Genomic DNA, 7,276 nt, shown 5'->3' on the forward strand with positions numbered 1-7,276 from the left:
TTTTCTTGATGGTGGACACAAGTTTTCTCCAGTTTCCACTGTCAGCAATGATGTTTGACTGTCATCCTTCTTGTACAAACATTCCTGTGATCTTGTATGAGTATTCCTTTAGTTAAGGCTTCCGGAAATTTAGTCCCTGGATGTGACATTTACATTCATCACAGGCTCCTTTCAAGTGACTCTAGAAATTCCTTCTCCAGTGGGGAATGAAAAGACGTAGAATAACTTATGTAACCAATTCTCTATTGCTGGATATGATTTCACTTCAGCTTTTCTTCCCACCACTGTAAATAGTGCTGTGTAAATGCCCTGATGAATACATCTTTTTGAACTGATATTTTTCTAAACAAAACGATTTCTAGAAGTTGAGTCTGTGTGTACACACTTTTTTCAGAGTTTATATATCCATTGACATGTCGTCCTCCAAAATGTCGCTCACAGTTTGTTCTCTCACAGATGGATACTAGCTAGAATATCTTTTATAAATATTTGCCAATATGATGAGAAAAAGTGCTTTTTCATTGTTTTAGCTTGCATTTGATGACCAGTGTGGTATTCAGCATTTTTCACTCATTAGATATCTGACTTTTTAATAGTGAATGATCCCTTTTGTCCTTTGCACACATTTAAGTGAGGGAGCTTCTTGTTGCATTGTCACAGCTCTTTGTATGTTATGAACTTTAACCCCTTGTCTTCATCAAAATGTATCACACAGTTTTTCTTGTCATTTCTTGCCTTTCATTTTGTTCACTCGGTTTTATTTTTGTTGTGGCCAAACATATTCTTAAGATATTAAATGTCTTCCTTTTGGCTTTTATCTTTGGGATTATTCTTAAAAATACTTTCTTATAATGGTATAATTATCTTCTGTAGGTTTTTTTAATCTCTAAGATGGAGATGATAATAGTACTTGTCATAGTGAGGAGAAGTTGAATTAATATGAGCAAAGGGTTGTATTTTCTCTTGTTAGTACTTTTTAATATTTACATCACTATCTGTAATTTTTCTTGTGGTCATTATGACTGGAATATAATTTGTTCTTTCCAGGTGATTCTCTGATTGTCCCAGAACAATTATTGAATTCATACTTTGCTCTTTGATTTGAAATCCCACGTGTACAAAATACTGATGTACACTAGAGTCTTTTTTTGAGCTCATGGCAAATTTCTGTAAATCTTACTTTCTTATTCCAGTGCTATATCTTATATATTGTAAAAATTTATTTAATATCCGACAGTGTTATGTTTTTTGATTCTGTTCTTCCATCCCAAATTTTCTTGGCTACTATTATGAATTTATTATTCTTGAAGAATTCTAAAATACTTTGTTCAAGTTAAAAATAAACAGATAAGAGTTTTCATGGGATTTTTTAGTAAGTTTTGAATTATCTTTAGGAGAACGTACATCTTTACAAAACTGCTTTCCTCCATGCAATATGTTGATGTCTCTACATTCACACCTCTTAATTTACCCCTCAGTACATTCCTGCAGTTTTCTCCATGTAGAACATGGGCATTAATTTTGAGTTTATTAGAGATTATTGTTGATGTTTTTGTTAATTTTGTAAGTGAGAACTTTTTACTATTATATATTTTAACTGATTAAACTGACACCTTGGAAGGCAGATTCGGTTTGTAAATACTCACTTTGTAACTTGGCATTTAAAATTGTAAGTATTAAGTACTTCTTCCAGAATCCTTTCTTTTCTGTTTTTAAAAATTTATTTCAAACATTATCAAAATGGTCACAGCTAAGTAGTACAAGTGGGGAGACAGATGGAGAGAGGTATTGTGGCTCATGTGCAAACTCTGAGCAGTTTCATGGCTGCCTTTAGGCTGGAGAAGCCACAGAAGAGCCCAGGTAAGACGAGGGATGGCTTTGTATGCACTTGAAAGCCAGCTTTCCTGCCTTTATGGAGAAGCCTGGTGGGCGTGGCAGGTAGATGATCAAGGTCTGATCAAGGTCATTGCCTGCACAGAGCGCTGTGTTTGTGAGAACTGGAGACCATCGCCATGGGAAATGCTTGGTGCCAGAACACTGCAGGGGAGCTGGGGAGCCTGTGTGTTAAGGATTTTCCAGGCCTGGGTGTGGGAAGAGCAGACTCTGCATTCAGATCTGAGTTTGAATTCATCCTCTCTTGTTTACTGGTCCTCTGACTTTTGTCGTTATATACCCTCTTTGAACTCCTGTTTTCTTTTCTCTCAAAATAGGAGAATTACGGCCTGCTGCTAGAGTGTTTGATCAGGGTAAATGATTTGCGTCTATAACGTGCCACGTACAGTCACAAGCTCAGTGAGAAATGGGTGTCGCCTCTTCTTCTGCAACTCAGTGCTTGACAAGGCATCGGGGAAAGCCAGTCCCTAATTTGTGTGTGATGCAAGTAGGAACAAAACTAATGTCTTGCCTTTCCCTAGCAGTATTCTTACTCCTTAGCTTCATTTACCTCTTTCCTCCTTTCCTTTCCTCTATCCCCTCCTCCACCAAAAGAGCCTGAGACTTTCTCAGAACACTAGATTCAAATTACTTTAAAGGTTGTCTCATCCTCATGAAATGATAGTAACATAAAAAAACTACACATCCCAGAATTCATTGTATTTGATTTACACACACACGCGCGCACACGCACACAGACACAATCAGGCTACCTCCCACTTGCTGAGGGAGAAGGACCACTTTTTCCCGAGTTTTCATTCAGTGAGCATGAGAAGAAAGTCTCTTATGCAGACATTCACCCGGCTTCGTGCATGGTGTTTTTAACTGGATTTCTGCCTCGTGGCCATAGAAATATTCTCGTAATAGAAGAGAGTAAGTGGAGACATAGACATTTTGCTGAGATATTGGTGTCATAATATTTGAATTGGAAGAGACTTAAGACAGCATAGAGTCATAACTTTTTATGGGTGAGAATGCATGACTGTGTAACTTGAACAAAAACCTGGGTCTTCTGCCATCATGTCCAAGTGGATAAAGAGGCAAATTGTTGCGGGATGGCAGGGTTCCTTCTTGCTTGAGTTCCAGGGTCTTGCTAGTTTTCATTGCTCAGCTGCCTTTAGTTTATGTCCATGTGGCCTCTTATGGGAAGGTCACTCTTTCCTGATAGACTGAGTTTCTAATCAGCAAAAAGCCCTGGATCTAATCATATTTCTCAGAGGTTTTCTGCTGACCTCCTGACACTTGATATAAATGAGAACTAAGAAACTACTGGATATAAAATCCTTACTATTATCATTTGCCCTCAAATTCCATAGGAATGGGGTGCTGTCTCAGGCTGTCTAAGGCTAGATCTGAAAAAAGATAAGGTGATAGGCTGTGCTGCTGGACCCTCCACAGTAGAATGGGATTTCCAACTTAGTTTTTAGAATCAGGCCAATGAGCTCAAATCTTGCCTTTACCAGTTACTAGCTTTGTGACCTTGGGTAAGAAACTATACTTATTTGTGTCCAATTTTCTTTATATGTAAATAAGTTCAGTATATATATTTTAAGGTTTTTGTTATAGAATTTAATGAGCTAATTCCCTCATTTATACCTAAAATAGTGATCACGTGGGTCTATGGTGGTGCCTTGGTAGTTGATTACTAAGGGACTCGACAGTGAGAATGGGGGTTGGGGACCCCTGGATCATAGAGCTTTTATTCCAGGATATGCTTGTAAAAGACTGGATGTGCAGTGGATTTTTAGTAAATATCCATTCCTTTCCTAAACCGCATTGATTGTTTATATATCTTTATACTAATATATGAACAATTTTTATTGCAATTTAAGTCTCTTTGTAGTATTTAAAATATGTATCTTTTACAAAAATACGTGAAATAAAATGATTTCACTTTTATTTTCTTTTCAATAAGCAAAACAAAATAAATTAGAAAAGAAAAAAAGTTTTGAAAGAGTAGAAATAATTTTATTTCCTTGGAATCAATTCCCTATGATAGGTTTTTTGGTTGTATTGTTAAACAGCGTATAAAATTGATAGGTTGTGACATATTGGAAATGAGGAAACAGTGGAGACATACTACCTCCAATGCAGTCATTTTGTTACCAAGTCCAAACTCGTTCTGCTCGCTGCGTTACAGGCCAATAAATCGGGAGATGAGCTGTTGGAGCAAGGAATAGTGACTTTATTTGAAAAGATGGCAGACCCAGAACATGACATAATGTTATCCTGGTGAACCCTCTTCCCTAAGTCAGAATTCCGTCTCCTTGTATACTAAAAAGGGGCGGGGGTGTGGTTGGTTGTTGCAAACTTCTTGCTGTACGAATTGTTTGTCCATGGAATCCTTTGTTCTTGCAGCTGTCCATGTGGGTCAAATCATGGTGCCCCTGTAAAACCTGCAAAAAAAAAAGTTTATTCTCTGTTTTACAACTTGCCATCTCTATATAAGTGCAGAAGAGCTAACATTCTTAAAGATTAGAGCCCGGAGAATAGGCTTTCCTGGATATTTCAGACTAAAGTCAACTTTCTTTTACAAAAGGTCCAGAGCTACAAAGTCTGAGCCTAGAAAACAGGACACAGGTTTAAAGCCCAAGGAACACATCTAACATGGAGTCAAATTTGTTCTTTTCTATTACAATTCTTTTTCACACCTCATAAATAATTTTAGTAAGAAACATGAACAATTTTTTTATTTTTGTTTCTTAATAACGGATAAGTGGACCAACTACAGTTTTGTGAGCAGGGAAACTGTGTGTGCCTCGTGGTCACAGCAAACTCTTTTTGAGGGTGGTCGAACCAGCAACATGTCTGATGCCCCATGAGTGGTGGTGAGGGTCCCACTAACCAGGGGCTGTCTTCAGGAACCAGCATATGGGCATTGACCTCTGGAGACCTCTTTTTCAGCTGCAGGAAATTTTTTCAAATATTGTGAAAAATCACGCCAGCTGGGGATAATTAGGGAATAAAGGAAAAGGAAAGGGCTTGGAGTAGAGTAGAAGAGAAGGACAGAATATCAGGGAGCCTGGGGGCTTGGCAGTGGGGCCTTGGGAGAGAGGAGAGCAGAGGAGGGGAGGGGCTCGGCTCCGGAACCAACTCCTGCCACTGTCCCTGCACCCAAGCCACACAGCTTTTAATTGGCCCAGGACGCTATCCTGTCTGGACGTCACCCTGGGCAGAACCTTGAGAATTGAAGGTAAGGGGTGGGCAGCACTAACCTTGGGGTCACTGAGGACTTTGGTCAAGTCCACAGTGCCTATTCTGGTCATATGTCTTTACTTGCCCTTTATCTCAGGATCTGAGAAGCAGGAGCAAGGAACTCAGGGAGAGATCCAGGAAGACATCTGACACTGTTAAGAGACGACAGTCACAGTGACACGGGGAGGGTAGACACTTGCAGCAAAGTAAAATAACTTCACAACTATTGCATCAGAGCTGCCGGTTTGAGAGAGCCTAAGCCTGTCTCAGAGTGCAGGGGACAAACAAAAAGGAATGGTAAAATTACCAGTGATAATTGAAATTTTATTAAATAGCCTGCTTCTGTTAATTGTATCACATGATTATCTGTAGGTGTATTTCTGTGAGCATTTATAGGTTCAAACAACCTTACCAGCCCCTCTTGCCCACATCGGAGATGGGCTTTCTCAAGCACAGTGCCCCGCCTGCTTGACTAGGCCACGCTGCGGGTGCTCGCCTGGGGCCGGGCTGCTGCAGGGCACTGAGTCCCCGAGGCACGGCCTGTGAGACACGACAGGAACATCTCTGCTCTTGACTGAGGGCCTCCTTTTCCCCCTGCAGTGTAAGAATGCCGGCGACTCACTAAGAAGCATGCTTCTAATCTGTCCGTGTCCTTGCCATCCAGAAGCATAGCCTGGAAGCTTCCGAATTTCTCCAGAATGCGATTTACATTCATCTTCGACAGGTGAGTGTGTGTCCTCTTTCAAGTGGAGGAATTACTGCCGTTTTCCTGGAACTTACCACTGTTCCATCTGATTTTCCTGTGCTAGGATTCAGTATGGCCTGCAAAAAATTCTGGAGTCAGATCTTGAAACCCTGATGAAGAGGATTATATATTTTCTTTCTTTATATGATGGTATTTTACTTTCAAAATTCAGAGTTTTCTGTTCTTTGAGGAATTTTTTCGGGGGTTGGAGAAACAACTTTGCTTTTACCATCTTTGTGACCTGTTGCTATATGCCTCTCACATGTCTTGTCACTTGTGAGGCGGTTCCATTTGTGACCCTGTCTGGGTTGTTCATGTTATAAAACATAAAATCTGTAAAAGTACAGTCCCTTTTACTCCGAAGACATTCCACAAACACTACCTAAATCTAAGTGTGCTTTTAAGAACACAGAATCTTTAGAACATGTACTTGCAGGTTGCTAGTGCAAAATCCCCAAATCAATAGTCTAGCTCAACATCTAAAATCTTTCTTATCTACCTTGGATTTGTATGGATAAGTGAAGCAGTTTGCTAAGAACTCAAGACCAGGTTTAGAATACAGGCTGGTGTAGCTCAGCAGGTCCTCCCAAGCTGATGCTCTGCCAGAGGGCTGGTCCAAGGGAAGAGGGCGTGTCCTGCCCTCCCTCAGCTGACAGTTTCATGGCAAAGACCTTCATCAGGTGAAGAACTGGGAGTTTCTTCTGAGAAGAGTGGGTTTGCAAAGAGTCCTAAAAGCGCGGGAGTGACACAATCCCATTTGTCTCAAGTAGGGGAGAGCGGCTGTGGGGCCACTTGGGAGACTCGTGAGTCCAGGTGGGCAGTGTTGGTGGCTTCCTCTTGAGCGGTGGGACGGTCAGTGGGTAAAAGCGAACAGATTGAAGGCATGTTAAGATGGTAAAAAGGAAAGGATTAATGCTGTCTGTGAAGGTAGGATGGAGTAAGGTCCAGGTTTCTGTGTGGATTAATGAGGTAAATGATGGTCCTGCTGTGCTCTGAGGAAGGAAAGCTGCAGAGGGATTTCTGGGGGAAAACTGATGAGTTCAGCTGTGGTTTAAGTGAAAGGCTGTTAGATGTGTGGTCTGGGAGCTCAGGTGAGAGCCAGTAGTGAGTAGGGCGGAGGGGAGAGAGACCTACAAATCATTTTGTCTTGTGAACATACAAATAAGTGTAAGTAATGACAGACTTAACACCTCTATATTCTGGATTAAAACCCAGTAACATTTTGCTATATTGACTGCAGAGGTTCTTAATTATTTTTTAATAGAAATAAAATAAATAGAAACAAAATAGTGGAGTTAATGAACGTCAAAGGGTTGATGTATGTCCTTGAATGCATTTTGATACCTCATCTGTTTTTAACCATAATCTACGTTTTTTATCTTGCTTAGCATAAGTGTTAAACAG

The 7,276-nt window shown here is 40.3% G+C and overlaps 1 long non-coding RNA gene across 1 annotated transcript in view; it reads left to right on the plus strand.

Annotated features, from left to right (window-relative positions):
* Positions 1-5,851, plus strand: part of LOC140698908 (uncharacterized) — a 33,330-nt gene extending 27,479 nt beyond the window's left edge. The window contains exon 4 of the long non-coding RNA XR_012076914.1: positions 5,728-5,851. This is a non-coding gene — a long non-coding RNA (uncharacterized lncRNA). The remainder of the gene's footprint in view (positions 1-5,727) is intronic.
* The last annotated feature ends 1,425 nt before the right edge of the window (positions 5,852-7,276 follow it).

The sequence above is a fragment of the Vicugna pacos genome, chromosome 10 (assembly GCF_048564905.1).
Source record: "Vicugna pacos chromosome 10, VicPac4, whole genome shotgun sequence".
NCBI lineage: Eukaryota > Metazoa > Chordata > Mammalia > Artiodactyla > Camelidae > Vicugna > Vicugna pacos.